The following is a 21,150-nucleotide window of genomic DNA, read 5'->3' as shown; positions in this document are numbered from 1 at the left end:
AAGAGAGAGAGACTCAGGATGTCAGTAGGTTGAATTAACCGTCCATGGTATAGTCCACAGGTGGTTCAAGGAAGAGCTAAAAATACAAGTCAACTAGTCCCTGGTATAATCCATTCCACAGTAGGTTCAGCCTAACGACATCACCTGCCATCAGGCTGCTGAACAAGGCTTATGCCTTGCTCAGCGTTCTGATGACAGAGTCATGCCATGTTTCAGCAATTTGACGGGTGGAAACGGTTCCTTAGTTTGGTGGTGGGTGCTGCTCTTGATACTGCGGTAGGCCCCCTTGCCCTTCTGCGGGCGTTGTGAGAGGTTGAACAGTTTGTGCCTTGGGTGGTATTAATAAGAAAAAGGTAATGTATTCAATTTTAAAGTAACTTGCCCAACACTGGATTTAGATAGCATGTAATTTAGACAGATGCAAGGTTCATTCTTTACTAGGCATGTAACGATACACTCAACTCACGATACGTATCACAATACGCATCACGATATGAGGTTCACTATACGACTTTTCACGATATTTTCAACACAATTATTTTCCAGACAAATTACCAAAAACATTTGTTTTTAATGATTTATCTTCCCCCCCAGTCTTTTTTCACAATTTTTATTTAACTACATTGCAAAAGTAGCATTACTTTTCATGTAGAATTACTTAATTTCTGTGCAACAACTGTAAACAACCTTTCTTGTTTAAACCTAGCTCGAGTTAACATGTGGCATCTTAGGATAGATCTATCAGACCTATTTGACAGTGCAGAAACATAATTGGCTTCCTTGATGTATTAATGAGCATCACCCCATCACCATCACCTGGGCACAGTCAGACACATACTCTGCAGGCCTCTACTACTGAAAGTGACTACATGGAGTCTGTCTCATTTCTCTCCAAAAGCATGTGAATATGATGGAATATGATTACAGCTCACATTTCATATAAGACACTAGCCCCCCCTTTGAAAATCGATATCGATATATCGCGATATACGATATATCGTTACATGCCTATTCTTTACCCACTATCCTAGTTTCTTTGAAGCACTACACTGTTTACCCTCTATTTATGTGATTGATTACATACTTTTGTTTGTTGACTAGAATTCATGCTTACTCTGCGTATTCCAATCGCACACTTGTAATTAAGTTTCTCTGGGTAAGAGCATTTGCTAAGTGCGGCTGCCTACAATCTGAAAGACTAAAGTAAGTGTGACCGAGACCTAACTAGGCCTTGTCTGGTCCGTGAGAATGCCGAGGTGTAGGGACAGGGACCTAAATCCTTGAGCGCAGGTCGAGCCGGCGATCACTTGCGAGATCTTGATATGGTATCCGAGGTCTGCTGCGTGATCTGGGTTCTTCTTACTTCATTCTGTCTAACCTGCGTAGGCATGGATATTTATGGTGTGGGATGTCGAGGGTGATGTCACCCCCTGACGTCCCGGTTGTGATGTCAGAGATGCACTACGTTCCTTCGTAACAGTAAGTTTGTGATGGGTTTCAGAATGATAACCAGGTGTATGGTTTACCAAATATTGTAGGATGATACTGTACCATACTATATACATTACATTTTATACTTTTCTGTCATTGACAACTTACATGACACAGCCTGAATCATCCCAAAGAGATAATACCCACCCATCTGTCATTTCAAGCATATTAAAGGAAATGTGAATAGTTCCCAGCATAGTGGTGTACCTGATATCTTCTCAGCAAAACAGTACACATTAAAGATCTCATTGGAATCCTTTTCTCCATATGATATTACTCCAGGAGATCCATCATCTCCCCAACAGCCTTCCCGGGGTTCGCGGAGGGGGTACCTGTAGTGAAGACACGTGTAGGTCGATACAAGGAAATGTATATATTTTATTGCGTGTCATATGTTGAAGGTTCTGGAAAGTATTCAAGGACCTTCAGTGAGTTCCAATTATTTCTGTTGGTTGAATTCCTGATTTATATTCTCGTTATAATTCACTAACTTAAGGCACTGTACTTCTAGTAGGTATAATTTGAAATTGTGTTTGGATGTGTCTGCTTGGTATGCAGACATAAGATGCCTCAGACAACCTGACTTAAACTTCTGATACATTTCCAAAGCAAATGTTTACTGAAGCATAAAAATAACTCAGTGAGTGAGGCATTTTTGGGGGAGATCAGTTTATTCATCCATTTTGAATCCAAAAGGAAGTATAGGGCCGGATCCCTATGAGCACCTTGGCTTAAGACTGCCTCAGAACCGCCTCACACACTCACATGCAAATGTATACCAGTGCCACAGCCAACCTATGTATGTTGACCGTGCACACACTCCACACTGCATTGCATTTATAGGAAACCACCACAGAGCATAATTTTGAGTTATGACTGAGGAGATACCAGCTCTCAAAAAAACTGACACCAACATTAAGGACATTCTCATCTTGTACAGTGTGAAGGAGACAGGGGTACTCAACAAGCATGCAGAAAAGAACCTCTTGTGAATTCTGAACTTTAGAATCAGACCCTGTTACAGTCTGCAAAATGTTATTGAGGGCCACCCAGAACTGTACAGATCAGTCTTAAGTCTGACTGAAAATCCTACCTGACGGTCTGGTCAGACAGCCAGCCAGCGTTACACTGATCCATGCCATCATGATAAGCAGCCCTGAGCTGAGCAGGGGTGGCGATGGAAGCAATATTCTCAATACACGCTGCCTTCGCCTTCTCAAAGTTTAGGGTGTAATGGTCAGTGTAGTAGTGGAACACAATACCTGAGAGAGAGAGAGAGAGAGAGAGAAGACAGAGATCATACATTTCCTCTCAATTACTTCTGGTTTAAAAAAAAGTCATAACTAAGGTGAACTGGTGTCGTACCTTGAACCTGAATGTCCACAGAGTCATAGATTTCCTCGTTGTCATACATCACCTCACAGTGGTACGTTCCTGAGTCTTTCGACCGCACCTCTGTGATCTCTATGGTGGCGTCAGTGTGAGCCGTTGGGTAGTTGACCATGGTCACTCTGTCTTTGTACTCCTTCTCCACCTGAACTTTGCCGTCCAAGGCCTCCAGGATGAGCGTGTCCTTGTTCTTGGAGACATAAGTCCATCTGATACGGTGGGAGAGTGCTAACATGGTCGAGGCCTCGGGGTCATCGCCTGTTTTTAACTTGAAGTAGCATGGCACCGACAAACTGCTGCCCAGCAGGGGGCGGAGTGTCATCTCCATTGGGATGCTTACCTGCAATTCTGGAGGTGGAGAGAGGTGAATAGTCAGAATTACATGAATGGGCTCAATCAAAAGATCCACATGACGACATGTCGTTACTAGACCCCGGCTTTTTGTCTTGACGGCACTAACTCCTCTCCAATTTTAGTGAGAGAAGACAAGACAGAGATCATACATTTACTCTTCTCAATTACTGCTAGTGATGGTTTAAAAAAAAGTCATACAGTAACTAAGGTGAAATGGTGTCGTACCTTGAACCTGAATGTCCACATAGTCATAGGTTTCCCAATTGTCCATCATCATCTCCATTGGGATGCTTACCAATTCTGGAGGTGGAGAGAGGTGAATAGTCAGAATTACATGAATGGGATCAATCAAAAGATCCACATGACACCATGTCATTACTCGACCCCGTCCTTTTGTCTTGACGGCACTAACTCCTCTCCAATTTTAGTGAGAGAAGACAAAACAGAGATCATACATTTACTCTTCTACTGCTAGTGCTGGTTTAAAAAAAAGTCATAACTAAGGTGAACTGGTGTCGTACCTTGAACCTGAATGTCCACAGAGTCATAGATTTCCTCGTTGTCATACATCACCTCACAGCGGTAGGTTCCCGAGTCTTTGGACCGCACCTCTGTGATCTCTATGGTGGCGTCAGTGTGAGCCGTTGGGTAGTTGACCATGATCACTCTGTCTTTGTACTCCTTCTCCACCTGAACTTTGCCGTCCAAGGCCTCCAGGATGAGCGTGGCCTTGTTCTTGGAGACATAAGTCCATCTGATACGGTGGGAGAGCGCTACCATGGTCGAGGCCTCGGGGTCATCGCCTGTTTTTAACTTGAAGTAGCACGGTATCGACAAACTGCTGCCCAGCAGGGGGCGGAGTGTCATCTCCATTGGGATGCTTACCAATTCTGGAGGTGGAGAGAGGTGAATAGTAAGAATTACATGAATGGGCTCAATCAAAAGATCCACATGACGCCATGTCGTTATTAGACCCCAGCTTTTTGTCTTGACGGCACTAACTCCTCTCCAATTTTAGTGATGGTGCATTATGGGAGTTGCAGTCTTTCAATCACTCACTCTAAAAGATTTACCTTGAAAACATACTGCGTTGTGTCGAGACGTAATGTTGGGGTCGATGTCCATGGTTATCACTCCCACCGTGCCTCCTCCACAGTGTGACGTTGCAATGTTTATGGGGTAGCGGACACTCTGGTCAGCCAGCCAGCCGGGCTGACACACATCCATGCCATCCTGCCATGCCAGGTACAGCTCTCCAGTTGTGGCCAAACGGCTGCCCAGTTGGGTACACTGGTCACTAGCTTGGGAGAATGTGAACTCTTCTTCCGACGTGGAGAAAAAGACCCTGCCTGGGAGGACAGAGAGGAGGGTCTGGGTTACATTTAGCTGGTTAATTCCTTTCAATAGAGCAAGGTAGTGCTTTCACAACAGGGAATGAAAGCAGTTAGACACTCGGTATGTGATTAGAATGAATTCAATGACATGAACACATTCCCCGACGTTGACAGAGATCTACATCAAGTCTAATCCAACCATTCACCGCTGATGACGGAGATCTCGCCCGTCATGTGGTGTTTTCAATGTTTTATGATAGGTCTCTCTCTTTTACCTCATACTATAGGTCAGATGATACCATACTTTTTCAAAGTTTGCCATTGACAACTTATATGACACACAATTTGAATTGCTCTAATGCAATAATCCCCAATCACCTGTTATTCTAAGCATAATAAAGCCACTATGAAGAGATCCACGAATAGTGGCTTACCTGACATCTTCTCAGCAAAACAATAAACATCAAAGGTCTCATTGGAATCCTTTTCTCCATATGATATCACTCCAGGAGATCCATCATCTCCCAAACAGCCTTCCCGGGGTTTGCTGAGGGGGTACCTGCAGTGAAGCACAAAGGAATCAATTAAGGAACTGATATTTTTAGGTTGATGTAGGCAAGGCCCAGTGAGTTCCAACTGTTTCTGTTGTTGATTGAATTCCTAATATATTCCTATTTCATTCCTGATTTCTGTTATAATTCCATTTAACTTAATCCACTGTACTTCTTTTAGGTGTCTGCTTCAAGACGCCTCAGACGGACTTAAAGTTCTGCTACATTTACAAAGCAACATGCTCACTCATATACAAATAATTCAGTGAGGTATTGTTTTTGGGGAGAACAGTTTATTCACCCCTTTCAATCCAGAAGGAAATGTCATCATGGAAAGTTACCACCTGATGTAAATAATGTTCCAAGGCTATATTCAAATTTGAAAAAATATTAACTGAATGAATAAATAGTTGTATGACTAATGCAAGAGTAATGTGAAGGATTTCCTTCACATTATGACTTTGTGTGATGTCCAGAACAACTGGTAACGTCTGACTGAAAATCCTACCCGACAGTCTGGTCAGACAGCCAGCCAGCGCTACACTGATCCATGCCATCATGATAAGCAGCCCTGAGCTGAGCTGGGGTGGCGATGGAAGCACTGTTCTCATTACACGCTGCTTTCGCGTTCTCAAAGCTCAAGCTGTAATGGTCAGTGTAGTAGTGGAACACAATACCTGAGAAAGAGAGAGAGAGAAGACAGAGATCATACATTTACTCTTCTCAATTACTGCTAGTGCTGGTTTAAAAAAAGCCATAACTAAGGTGAACTGGTGTCGTACCTTGAACCTGAATGTCCACAGAGTCATAGATTTCCTCGTTGTCATACATCACCTCACAGCGGTACGTTCCTGAGTCTTTCGACCGCACCTCTGTGATCTCTATGGTGGCATCAGTGGGAGACGTTGGGTAGTTGACCATGGTCACTCGGCCTTCGTACTCACTCTCCACATTTATTGTACCGTCCAAGGCCTCCAGGATGAGCGTGATTTTGTTCTCTGTGATTAAGGTCCACCTGACCATGGTCGGGGCCTCTGGGTCATTGCCTCTTTTGAACATTGAGGAGCACGGCACCGACAAACTGCTGCCCAGCAGGGGGCGGAGTGTCATCTCCACTGGGATGCATACCAATTCTGGTGGTGGAGAGAGGTGAATATATAATATATATATATATATATAAAATAAATGGGCTCAATCAAGAGATTGGGTCTAAGCCAAAAAGATTTACCTTGAAAACATACTGCGTTGTGTCGAGACGTAATGTTGGGGTCGATGTCCATGGTTATCACTCCCACTGTGCCTCCTCCACAGTGTGACGTTGCAATGTTTATGGGGTAGCGGACACTCTGGTCAGCCAGCCAGCCGGGCTGACACACATCCATACCATACTGCCATGCCAGGTACAGCTCTCCAGTTGTGGCCAAATGGCTGCCCATGGTGATACAATAGTCTTCAGCTTCGTAGAAGGTGAACTCTTCTTCCGATGAGGAGAAAAAGATCCTACCTGTGAAGACAGAAAGCAGGCTGGTTTGAATTACATTTTAATGGTTAAATGTTTTCAATAGAGCAGGGTAGTGCTGTCAGAACAGGGAGGGAAAGAAGAGAGAGAGACTCAGTATGTCAGTAGATTGAAATAACCGTCCATGGTAGTCCACAGGTGGTTCAAGGAAGAGCTAAAAAGACAAGTCAACTACCCGTAGTCCCTGGTATAATCCACAGTAGGTTCAGGAAGAGCAAAAAAGGTCTAAAGCCAGCCTAACGACATCACCTGCCATCAGGCTGCTGAACAAGGCTTATGCCTTGCTCAGCGTTCTGATGACAGAGTCATGCCATGTTTCAGCAATCTGATGGGTGGAAACGGTTCCTTAGTTTGGTGGTGGGTGCTGCTCTTGATACTGCGGTAGGCCCCCTTGCCCTTCTGCAGGCGTTGAGAGAGGTTGAACAGTTTGTGCCTTGGGTGGTATTAATAAGAAAAAAGCCATGTATTCAATTTTAAAGTAACTTGCCCAACACTGGATTTAGATAGCATGTAATTTAGACAGATGCAAGGTTCATTCTTTACCCATTATCCTAGTTTCTTTGAAGCACTACACTGTTTACCCTCTATTTATGTGATTGATTACTTTTGTTTGTTGACTAGAATTCATGCTTACTCTGCATATTCCAATCGCACACTTGTAATTAAGTTTTTCTGGGTAAGAGAGGCTGCCTACAATCTGAAAGATTAAAGTAAGTTTGTGATGGGTTTAAGAATGATAACCAGGTGTATGGTTTACCAAATATTGTAGGATGATACTGTACCATACTGTACATTACATTTTATACTTTTCTGTCATTGACAACTTACATGACACAGCCTGAATCATCCCAAAGAGATAATAACCACCCATCTGTCACTTCAAGCATATTAAAGGAAATGTGAATAGTTCTCAGCATAGTGGTGTACCTGATATCTTCTCAGCAAAACAGTACACATCAAAGGTCTCATTGGAATCCTTTTCTCCATATGATATCACTCCAGGAGATCCATCATCTCCCCAACAGTCTTCCCGGGGTTCGTGGAGGGGGTACCTGCAGTGAAGACATGTGTAGGTCGATTCAAGGAATTTTATTGTGTGTCATATGTTGAAGTTTCTGGAAAGTATTCAAGGACCTTCAGTGAGTTCCAATTATTTCTGTTGGTTGAATTCCTGATTTATATTCTCGTTATAATTCACTAACTTAAGGCACTGTACTTCTAGTAGGTCTAATTTGAAATTGTGTTTGGATGTGTCTGCTGGGTATGCAGACATAAGATGCCTCAGACAACCTGACTTAAACTTCTGCTACATTTCCAAAGCAAATGTTTACTGAAGCATAAAAATAACTCAGTGATTGAGGCGTTTTTTGGGGGAGATCAGTTTATTCATCCATTTTGAATTCAAAAGGAAGTGCAGGGCCCGATCCCTATGAGCACCTTGGCTTAAGACTGCCTCAGTACTGCCTCACACACTCACACGCAAATGTATACCAGTGCCACAGCCAACCTATGTATGTAATATGGACATTCTCATCTTGTACAGTGTGAAGGAGACAGGGGTACTCAACAAGCATGCAGAATAGAACCTCTTGTGAATTCTGAACTTTAGAATCAGACCCTGTTACAGTCTGCAAAATGTTATTGAGGGCCACCCAGAACTGTCCAGATCAGTCTTAAGTCTGACTGAAAATCCTACCTGACGGTCTGGTCAGACAGCCAGCCAGCGTTACACTGATCCATGCCATCATGATAAGCAGCCCTGAGCTGAACTGGGGTGGCGATGGAAGCACTGTTCTCATTACACGCTGCCTTCGCCTTCGCAAAGCTCAAGCTGTAATGGTCAGTGTAGTAGTGGAACACAATACCTGAGAAAGAGAGAGAGAGAAGACAAGACAGAGATCATACATTTACTCTTCTCAATTACTGCTAGTGCTGGTTTAAAAAAAAGTCATAACTAAGGTGAACTGGTGTTGTACCTTGAACCTGAATGTCCACAGAGTCATAGATTTCTTCGTTGTCATACATCACCTCACAGCGGTAGGTTCCTGAGTCTTTCGACCGCACCTCTGTGATCTCTATGGTGGCGTCAGTGTGAGCCGTTGGGTAGTTGACCATGGTCACTCTGTCTTTGTACTCCTTCTCCACCTGAACTTTGCCGTCCAAGGCCTCCAGGATGAGCGTGGCCTTGTTCTTGGAGACATAAGTCCATCTGATACGGTGGGAGAGCGCTACCATGGTCGAGGCCTCGGGGTCATCGCCTGTTTTTAACTTGAAGTAGCACGGTATCGACAAACTGCTGCCCAGCAGGGGGCGGAGTGTCATCTCCATTGGGATGCTTACCAATTCTGGAGGTGGAGAGAGGTGAATAGTAAGAATTACATGAATGGGCTCAATCAAAAGATCCACATGACGCCATGTCGTTATTAGACCCCAGCTTTTTGTCTTGACGGCACTAACTCCTCTCCAATTTTAGTGATGGTGCATTATGGGAGTTGCAGTCTTTCAATCACTCACTCTAAAAGATTTACCTTGAAAACATACTGCGTTGTGTCGAGACGTAATGTTGGGGTCGATGTCCATGGTTATCACTCCCACCGTGCTTCCTCCACAGTGTGATGTTGCAATGTTTATGGGGTAGCGGACACTCTGGTCAGCCAGCCAGCCGGGCTGACACACATCCATGCCATCCTGCCATGCCAGGTACAGCTCTCCAGTTGTGGCCAAACGGCTGCCCAGTTGGGTACACTGGTCACTAGCTTGGGAGAATGTGAACTCTTCTTCCGACGTGGAGAAAAAGACCCTGCCTGGGAGGACAGAGAGGAAGGTCTGGGTTACATTTAGCTGGTTAATTCCTTTCAATAGAGCAAGGTAGTGCTTTCACAACAGGGAATGAAAGCAGTTAGACACTCAGTATGTGATTAGAATGAATTCAATTACATGAACACATTCCCTGACGTTGACAGAGATCTACATCAAGTCTAATCCAACCATTCACCGCTGATGACGGAGATCTCGCACGTCATGTGGTGTTTTCAATGTTTTATGATAGGTCGCTCTCTTTTACCTCATACTATAGGTGAGATGATACCATACTTTTTCAAAGTTTGCCATTGACAACTTATATGACACACAATTTGAATTGCTCTAATGCAATAATCCCCAATCACCTGTTATTCTAAGCATAATAAAGCCACTATGAAGAGATCCACGAATAGTGGCTTACCTGACATCTTCTCAGCAAAACAATAAACATCAAAGGTCTCATTGGAATCCTTTTCTCCATATGATATCACTCCAGGAGATCCATCATCTCCCAAACAGCCTTCCCGGGGTTTGCTGAGGGGGTACCTGCAGTGAAGCACACAGGAATCAATTAAGGAACTGACATTTTTAGGTTGATGTAGGCAAGGCCCAGTGAGTTCCAACTGTTTCTGTTGTTGATTGAATTCCTAATATATTCCTATTTCATTCCTGATTTTTCTGTTATAATTCCATTTAACTTAATCCACTGTACTTCTTTTAGGTGTCTGCTTCAAGACGCCTCAGACGGACTTAAAGTTCTGCTACATTTACAAAGCAACATGCTCACTCATATACAAATAATTCAGTGAGGTATTGTTTTTGGGCAGAACAGTTTATTCACCCCTTTCAATCCAGAAGGAAATGTCATCATGGAAAGTTACCACCTGATGTAAATAATGTTCCAAGGCTATATTCAAATTTGAAAAAATATTAACTGAATGAATAAATAGTTGTATGACTAATGCAAGAGTAATGTGAAGGATTTCCTTCACATTATGACTTTGTGTGATGTCCAGAACAACTGGTAACGTCTGACTGAAAATCCTACCTGACAGTCTGGTCAGACAGCCAGCCAGCGCTACACTGATCCATGCCATCATGATAAGCAGCCCTGAGCTGAGCTGGGGTGGCGATGGAAGCACTGTTCTCATTACACGCTGCTTTCGCGTTCTCAAAGCTCAAGCTGTAATGGTCAGTGTTGTAGTGGAACACAATACCTGAGAAAGAGAGAGAGAAGACAGAGATCATACATTTACTCTTCTCAATTACTGCTGGTTTAAAAAAAATAATAACTAAGGTGAACTGGTGTCGTACCTTGAACCTGAATGTCCACAGAGTCATAGATTTCCTCGTTGTCATACATCACCTCACAGCGGTACGTTCCTGAGTCTTTCGACCGCACCTCTGTGATCTCTATGGTGGCATCAGTGGGAGACGTTGGGTAGTTGACCATGGTCACTCGGCCTTCGTACTCACTCTCCACATTTATTGTACCGTCCAAGGCCTCCAGGATGAGCGTGATTTTGTTCTCTGTGATTAAGGTCCACCTGACCATGGTCGGGGCCTCTGGGTCATTGCCTCTTTTGAACATTGAGGAGCACGGCACCGACAAACTGCTGCCCAGCAGGGGGCGGAGTGTCATCTCCACTGGGATGCATACCAATTCTGGTGGTGGAGAGAGGTGAATATATAATATATATATATATATATATATATATAAAATAAATGGGCTCAATCAAGAGATTGGGTCTAAGCCAAAAAGATTTACCTTGAAAACATACTGCGTTGTGTCGAGACGTAATGTTGGGGTCGATGTCCATGGTTATCACTCCCACTGTGCCTCCTCCACAGTGTGACGTTGCAATGTTTATGGGGTAGCGGACACTCTGGTCAGCCAGCCAGCCGGGCTGACACACATCCATACCATACTGCCATGCCAGGTACAGCTCTCCAGTTGTGGCCAAATGGCTGCCCATGTTGATACAATAGTCTTCAGCTTCGTAGAAGGTGAACTCTTCTTCCGATGAGGAGAAAAAGATCCTACCTGTGAAGACAGAAAGCAGGCCGGTTTGAATTACATTTTAATGGTTAAATGTTTTCAATAGAGCAGGGTAGTGCTGTCAGAACAGGGAGGGAAAGAAGAGAGAGAGACTCAGTATGTCAGTAGATTGAAATAACCGTCCATGGTATAGTCCACAGGTGGTTCAAGGAAGAGCTAAAAAGACAAGTCAACTGCCCGTAGTCCCTGGTATAATCCACAGTAGGTTCAGGAAGAGCAAAAAAGGTCTAAAGCCAGCCTAACGACATCACCTGCCATCAGGCTGCTGAACAAGGCTTATGCCTTGCTCAGCGTTCTGATGACAGAGTCATGCCATGTTTCAGCAATCTGATGGGTGGAAACGGTTCCTTAGTTTGGTGGTGGGTGCTGCTCTTGATACTGCGGTAGGCCCCCTTGCCCTTCTGCAGGCGTTGTGAGAGGTTGAACAGTTTGTGCCTTGAGTGGTATTAATAAGAAAAAAGCCATGTATTCAATTTTAAAGTAACTTGCCCAACACTGGATTTAGATAGCATGTAATTTAGACAGATGCAAGGTTCATTCTTTACCCATTATCCTAGTTTCTTTGAAGCACTACACTGTTTACCCTCTATTTATGTGATTGATTACTTTTGTTTGTTGACTAGAATTCATGCTTACTCTGCATATTCCAATCGCACACTTGTAATTAAGTTTCTCTGGGTAAGAGCGGCTGCCTACAATCTGAAAGATTAAAGTAAGTTTGTGATGGTTTCAGAATGATAACCAGGTGTATGGTTTACCAAATATTGTAGGATGATACTGTACCATACTGTACATTACATTTTATACTTTTCTGTCATTGACAACTTACATGACACAGCCTGAATCATCCCAAAGAGATAATACCCACCCATCTGTCATTTCAAGCATATTAAAGGAAATGTGAATAGTTCTCAGCATAGTGGTGTACCTGATATCTTCTCAGCAAAACAGTACACATCAAAGGTCTCATTGGAATCCTTTTCTCCATATGATATCACTCCAGGAGATCCATCATCTCCCCAACAGTCTTCCCGGGGTTCGTGGAGGGGGTACCTGCAGTGAAGACATGTGTAGGTCGATACAAGGAATTTTATTGTGTGTCATATGTTGAAGGTTCTGGAAAGTATTCAAGGACCTTCAGTGAGTTCCAATTATTTCTGTTGGTTGAATTCCTGATTTATATTCTCGTTATAATTCACTAACTTAAGGCACTGTACTTCTAGTAGGTCTAATTTGAAATTGTGTTTGGATGTGTCTGCTTGGTATGCAGACATAAGATGCCTCAGACAACCTGACTTAAACTTCTGATACATTTCCAAAGCAAATGTTTACTGAAGCATAAAAATAACTCAGTGATTGAGGCGTTTTTTGGGGGAGATCAGTTTATTCATCCATTTTGAATTCAAAAGGAAGTGCAGGGCCGGATCCCTATGAGCACCTTGGCTTAAGACTGCCTCAGTACTGCCTCACACACTCACACGCAAATGTATACCAGTGCCACAGCCAACCTATGTATGTAATATGGACATTCTCATCTTGTACAGTGTGAAGGAGACAGGGGTACTCAACAAGCATGCAGAATAGAACCTCTTGTGAATTCTGAACTTTAGAATCAGACCCTGTTACAGTCTGCAAAATGTTATTGAGGGCCACCCAGAACTGTCCAGATCAGTCTTAAGTCTGACTGAAAATCCTACCTGACGGTCTGGTCAGACAGCCAGCCAGCGTTACACTGATCCATGCCATCATGATAAGCAGCCCTGAGCTGAACTGGGGTGGCGATGGAAGCACTGTTCTCATTACACGCTGCCTTCGCCTTCTCAAAGCTCAAGCTGTAATGGTCAGTGTAGTAGTGGAACACAATACCTGAGAAAGAGAGAGAGAGAAGACAAGACAGAGATCATACATTTACTCTTCTCAATTACTGCTAGTGCTGGTTTAAAAAAAAGTCATAACTAAGGTGAACTGGTGTCGTACCTTGAACCTGAATGTCCACAGAGTCATAGATTTCTTCGTTGTCATACATCACCTCACAGCGGTAGGTTCCTGAGTCTTTCGACCGCACCTCTGTGATCTCTATGGTGGCGTCAGTGTGAGCCGTTGGGTAGTTGACCATGGTCACTCTGTCTTTGTACTCCTTCTCCACCTGAACTTTGCCGTCCAAGGCCTCCAGGATGAGCGTGGCCTTGTTCTTGGAGACATAAGTCCATCTGATACGGTGGGAGAGCGCTACCATGGTCGAGGCCTCGGGGTCATCGCCTGTTTTTAACTTGAAGTAGCACGGTATCGACAAACTGCTGCCCAGCAGGGGGCGGAGTGTCATCTCCATTGGGATGCTTACCAATTCTGGAGGTGGAGAGAGGTGAATAGTAAGAATTACATGAATGGGCTCAATCAAAAGATCCACATGACGCCATGTCGTTATTAGACCCCAGCTTTTTGTCTTGACGGCACTAACTCCTCTCCAATTTTAGTGATGGTGCATTATGGGAGTTGCAGTCTTTCAATCACTCACTCTAAAAGATTTACCTTGAAAACATACTGCGTTGTGTCGAGACGTAATGTTGGGGTCGATGTCCATGGTTATCACTCCCACCGTGCTTCCTCCACAGTGTGACGTTGCAATGTTTATGGGGTAGCGGACACTCTGGTCAGCCAGCCAGCCGGGCTGACACACATCCATGCCATCCTGCCATGCCAGGTACAGCTCTCCAGTTGTGGCCAAACGGCTGCCCAGTTGGGTACACTGGTCACTAGCTTGGGAGAATGTGAACTCTTCTTCCGACGTGGAGAAAAAGACCCTGCCTGGGAGGACAGAGAGGAAGGTCTGGGTTACATTTAGCTGGTTAATTCCTTTCAATAGAGCAAGGTAGTGCTTTCACAACAGGGAATGAAAGCAGTTAGACACTCAGTATGTGATTAGAATGAATTCAATTACATGAACACATTCCCTGACGTTGACAGAGATCTACATCAAGTCTAATCCAACCATTCACCGCTGATGACGGAGATCTCGCCCGTCATGTGGTGTTTTCAATGTTTTATGATAGGTCGCTCTCTTTTACCTCATACTATAGGTGAGATGATACCATACTTTTTCAAAGTTTGCCATTGACAACTTATATGACACACAATTTGAATTGCTCTAATGCAATAATCCCCAATCACCTGTTATTCTAAGCATAATAAAGCCACTATGAAGAGATCCACGAATAGTGGCTTACCTGACATCTTCTCAGCAAAACAATAAACATCAAAGGTCTCATTGGAATCCTTTTCTCCATATGATATCACTCCAGGAGATCCATCATCTCCCAAACAGCCTTCCCGGGGTTTGCTGAGGGGGTACCTGCAGTGAAACACACAGGAATCAATTAAGGAACTGACATTTTTAGGTTGATGTAGGCAAGGCCCAGTGAGTTCCAACTGTTTCTGTTGTTGATTGAATTCCTAATATATTCCTATTTCATTCCTGATTTTTCTGTTATAATTCCATTTAACTTAATCCACTGTACATCTTTTAGGTGTCTGCTTCAAGACGCCTCAGACGGACTTAAAGTTCTGCTACATTTACAAAGCAACATGCTCACTCATATACAAATAATTCAGTGAGGTATTGTTTTTGGGGAGAACAGTTTATTCACCCCTTTCAATCCAGAAGGAAATGTCATCATGGAAAGTTACCACCTGATGTAAATAATGTTCCAAGGCTATATTCAAATTTGAAAAAATATTAACTGAATGAATAAATAGTTGTATGACTAATGCAAGAGTAATGTGAAGGATTTCCTTCACATTATGACTTTGTGTGATGTCCAGAACAACTGGTAACGTCTGACTGAAAATCCTACCTGACAGTCTGGTCAGACAGCCAGCCAGCGCTACACTGATCCATGCCATCATGATAAGCAGCCCTGAGCTGAGCTGGGGTGGCGATGGAAGCACTGTTCTCATTACACGCTGCTTTCGCGTTCTCAAAGCTCAAGCTGTAATGGTCAGTGTTGTAGTGGAACACAATACCTGAGAAAGAGAGAGAGAGAAGACAGAGATCATACATTTACTCTTCTCAATTACTGCTGGTTTAAAAAAAATAATAACTAAGGTGAACTGGTGTCGTACCTTGAACCTGAATGTCCACAGAGTCATAGATTTCCTCGTTGTCATACATCACCTCACAGCGGTACGTTCCTGAGTCTTTCGACCGCACCTCTGTGATCTCTATGGTGGCATCAGTGGGAGACGTTGGGTAGTTGACCATGGTCACTCGGCCTTCGTACTCACTCTCCACATTTATTGTACCGTCCAAGGCCTCCAGGATGAGCGTGATTTTGTTCTCTGTGATTAAGGTCCACCTGACCATGGTCGGGGCCTCTGGGTCATTGCCTCTTTTGAACATTGAGGAGCACGGCACCGACAAACTGCTGCCCAGCAGGGGGCGGAGTGTCATCTCCACTGGGATGCATACCAATTCTGGTGGTGGAGAGAGGTGAATATATAATATATATATATATATATATAAAATAAATGGGCTCAATCAAGAGATTGGGTCTAAGCCAAAAAGATTTACCTTGAAAACATACTGCGTTGTGTCGAGACGTAATGTTGGGGTCGATGTCCATGGTTATCACTCCCACTGTGCCTCCTCCACAGTGTGACGTTGCAATGTTTATGGGGTAGCGGACACTCTGGTCAGCCAGCCAGCCGGGCTGACACACATCCATACCATACTGCCATGCCAGGTACAGCTCTCCAGTTGTGGCCAAATGGCTGCCCATGGTGATACAATAGTCTTCAGCTTCGTAGAAGGTGAACTCTTCTTCCGATGAGGAGAAAAAGATCCTACCTGTGAAGACAGAAAGCAGGCTGGTTTGAATTACATTTTAATGGTTAAATGTTTTCAATAGAGCAGGGTAGTGCTGTCAGAACAGGGAGGGAAAGAAGAGAGAGAGACTCAGTATGTCAGTAGATTGAAATAACCGTCCATGGTATAGTCCACAGGTGGTTCAAGGAAGAGCTAAAAAGACAAGTCAACTACCCGTAGTCCCTGGTATAATCCACAGTAGGTTCAGGAAGAGCAAAAAAGGTCTAAAGCCAGCCTAACGACATCACCTGCCATCAGGCTGCTGAACAAGGCTTATGCCTTGCTCAGCGTTCTGATGACAGAGTCATGCCATGTTTCAGCAATCTGATGGGTGGAAACGGTTCCTTAGTTTGGTGGTGGGTGCTGCTCTTGATATTGCGGTAGGCCCCCTTGCCCTTCTGCAGGCGTTGAGAGAGGTTGAACAGTTTGTGCCTTGGGTGGTATTAATAAGAAAAAAGCCATGTATTCAATTTTAAAGTAACTTGCCCAACACTGGATTTAGATAGCATGTAATTTAGACAGATGCAAGGTTCATTCTTTACCCATTATCCTAGTTTCTTTGAAGCACTACACTGTTTACCCTCTATTTATGTGATTGATTACTTTTGTTTGTTGACTAGAATTCATGCTTACTCTGCATATTCCAATCGCACACTTGTAATTAAGTTTCTCTGGGTAAGAGAGGCTGCCTACAATCTGAAAGATTAAAGTAAGTTTGTGATGGGTTTAAGAATGATAACCAGGTGTATGGTTTACCAAATATTGTAGGATGATACTGTACCATACTGTACATTACATTTTATACTTTTCTGTCATTGACAACTTACATGACACAGCCTGAATCATCCCAAAGAGATAATAACCACCCATCTGTCACTTCAAGCATATTAAAGGAAATGTGAATAGTTCTCAGCATAGTGGTGTACCTGATATCTTCTCAGCAAAACAGTACACATCAAAGGTCTCATTGGAATCCTTTTCTCCATATGATATCACTCCAGGAGATCCATCATCTCCCCAACAGTCTTCCCGGGGTTCGTGGAGGGGGTACCTGCAGTGAAGACATGTGTAGGTCGATACAAGGAATTTTATTGTGTGTCATATGTTGAAGTTTCTGGAAAGTATTCAAGGACCTTCAGTGAGTTCCAATTATTTCTGTTGGTTGAATTCCTGATTTATATTCTCGTTATAATTCACTAACTTAAGGCACTGTACTTCTAGTAGGTCTAATTTGAAATTGTGTTTGGATGTGTCTGCTTGGTATGCAGACATAAGATGCCTCAGGCAACCTGACTTAAACTTCTGCTACATTTCCAAAGCAAATGTTTACTGAAGCATAAAAATAACTCAGTGATTGAGGCGTTTTTTGGGGGAGATCAGTTTATTCATCCATTTTGAATTCAAAAGGAAGTGCAGGGCCCGATCCCTATGAGCACCTTGGCTTAAGACTGCCTCAGTACTGCCTCACACACTCACACGCAAATGTATACCAGTGCCACAGCCAACCTATGTATGTAATATGGACATTCTCATCTTGTACAGTGTGAAGGAGACAGGGGTACTCAACAAGCATGCAGAATAGAACCTCTTGTGAATTCTGAACTTTAGAATCAGACCCTGTTACAGTCTGCAAAATGTTATTGAGGGCCACCCAGAACTGTCCAGATCAGTCTTAAGTCTGACTGAAAATCCTACCTGACGGTCTGGTCAGACAGCCAGCCAGCGTTACACTGATCCATGCCATCATGATAAGCAGCCCTGAGCTGAACTGGGGTGGCGATGGAAGCACTGTTCTCATTACACGCTGCCTTCGCCTTCGCAAAGCTCAAGCTGTAATGGTCAGTGTAGTAGTGGAACACAATACCTGAGAAAGAGAGAGAGAGAAGACAAGACAGAGATCATACATTTACTCTTCTCAATTACTGCTAGTGCTGGTTTAAAAAAAAGTCATAACTAAGGTGAACTGGTGTCGTACCTTGAACCTGAATGTCCACAGAGTCATAGATTTCTTCGTTGTCATACATCACCTCACAGCGGTAGGTTCCTGAGTCTTTCGACCGCACCTCTGTGATCTCTATGGTGGCGTCAGTGTGAGCCGTTGGGTAGTTGACCATGGTCACTCTGTCTTTGTACTCCTTCTCCACCTGAACTTTGCCGTCCAAGGCCTCCAGGATGAGCGTGGCCTTGTTCTTGGAGACATAAGTCCATCTGATACGGTGGGAGAGCGCTACCATGGTCGAGGCCTCGGGGTCATCGCCTGTTTTTAACTTGAAGTAGCACGGTATCGACAAACTGCTGCCCAGCAGGGGGCGGAGTGTCATCTCCATTGGGATGCTTACCAATTCTGGAGGTGGAGAGAGGTGAATAGTAAGAATTACATGAATGGGCTCAATCAAAAGATCCACATGACGCCATGTCGTTATTAGACCCCAGCTTTTTGTCTTGACGGCACTAACTCCTCTCCAATTTTAGTGATGGTGCATTATGGGAGTTGCAGTCTTTCAATCACTCACTCTAAAAGATTTACCTTGAAAACATACTGCGTTGTGTCGAGACGTAATGTTGGGGTCGATGTCCATGGTTATCACTCCCACCGTGCTTCCTCCACAGTGTGACGTTGCAATGTTTATGGGGTAGCGGACACTCTGGTCAGCCAGCCAGCCGGGCTGACACACATCCATGCCATCCTGCCATGCCAGGTACAGCTCTCCAGTTGTGGCCAAACGGCTGCCCAGTTGGGTACACTGGTCACTAGCTTGGGAGAATGTGAACTCTTCTTCCGACGTGGAGAAAAAGACCCTGCCTGGGAGGACAGAGAGGAAGGTCTGGGTTACATTTAGCTGGTTAATTCCTTTCAATAGAGCAAGGTAGTGCTTTCACAACAGGGAATGAAAGCAGTTAGACACTCAGTATGTGATTAGAATGAATTCAATTACATGAACACATTCCCTGACGTTGACAGAGATCTACATCAAGTCTAATCCAACCATTCACCGCTGATGACGGAGATCTCGCCCGTCATGTGGTGTTTTCAATGTTTTATGATAGGTCGCTCTCTTTTACCTCATACTATAGGTGAGATGATACCATACTTTTTCAAAGTTTGCCATTGACAACTTATATGACACACAATTTGAATTGCTCTAATGCAATAATCCCCAATCACCTGTTATTCTAAGCATAATAAAGCCACTATGAAGAGATCCACGAATAGTGGCTTACCTGACATCTTCTCAGCAAAACAATAAACATCAAAGGTCTCATTGGAATCCTTTTCTCCATATGATATCACTCCAGGAGATCCATCATCTCCCAAACAGCCTTCCCGGGGTTTGCTGAGGGGGTACCTGCAGTGAAACACACAGGAATCAATTAAGGAACTGACATTTTTAGGTTGATGTAGGCAAGGCCCAGTGAGTTCCAACTGTTTCTGTTGTTGATTGAATTCCTAATATATTCCTATTTCATTCCTGATTTTTCTGTTATAATTCCATTTAACTTAATCCACTGTACATCTTTTAGGTGTCTGCTTCAAGACGCCTCAGACGGACTTAAAGTTCTGCTACATTTACAAAGCAACATGCTCACTCATATACAAATAATTCAGTGAGGTATTGTTTTTGGGGAGAACAGTTTATTCACCCCTTTCAATCCAGAAGGAAATGTCATCATGGAAAGTTACCACCTGATGTAAATAATGTTCCAAGGCTATATTCAAATTTGAAAAAATATTAACTGAATGAATAAATAGTTGTATGACTAATGCAAGAGTAATGTGAAGGATTTCCTTCACATTATGACTTTGTGTGATGTCCAGAACAACTGGTAACGTCTGACTGAAAATCCTACCTGACAGTCTGGTCAGACAGCCAGCCAGCGCTACACTGATCCATGCCATCATGATAAGCAGCCCTGAGCTGAGCTGGGGTGGCGATGGAAGCACTGTTCTCATTACACGCTGCTTTCGCGTTCTCAAAGCTCAAGCTGTAATGGTCAGTGTTGTAGTGGAACACAATACCTGAGAAAGAGAGAGAGAGAAGACAGAGATCATACATTTACTCTTCTCAATTACTGCTGGTTTAAAAAAAATAATAACTAAGGTGAACTGGTGTCGTACCTTGAACCTGAATGTCCACAGAGTCATAGATTTCCTCGTTGTCATACATCACCTCACAGCGGTACGTTCCTGAGTCTTTCGACCGCACCTCTGTGATCTCTATGGTGGCATCAGTGGGAGACGTTGGGTAGTTGACCATGGTCACTCGGCCTTCGTACTCACTCTCCACATTTATTGTACCGTCCAAGGCCTCCAGGATGAGCGTGATTTTGTTCTCTGTGATTAAGGTCCACCTGACCATGGTCGGGGCCTCTGGGTCATTGCCTCTTTTGAACATTGAGGAGCACGGCACCGACAAACTGCTGCCCAGCAGGGGGCGGAGTGTCATCTCCACTGGGATGCATACCAATTCTGGTGGTGGAGAGAGGTGAATATATAATATATATATATATATATATAAAATAAATGGGCTCAATCAAGAGATTGGGTCTAAGCCAAAAAGATTTACCTTGAAAACATACTGCGTTGTGTCGAGACGTAATGTTGGGGTCGATGTCCATGGTTATCACTCCCACTGTGCCTCCTCCACAGTGTGACGTTGCAATGTTTATGGGGTAGCGGACACTCTGGTCAGCCAGCCAGCCGGGCTGACACACATCCATACCATACTGCCATGCCAGGTACAGCTCTCCAGTTGTGGCCAAATGGCTGCCCATGGTGATACAATAGTCTT

This window comes from Protomyctophum bolini (genome assembly GCF_963924005.1).
Source record: "Protomyctophum bolini genome assembly, chromosome: 8".
NCBI lineage: Eukaryota > Metazoa > Chordata > Actinopteri > Myctophiformes > Myctophidae > Protomyctophum > Protomyctophum bolini.
Note: the sequence above shows the minus strand (reverse complement) of the source record.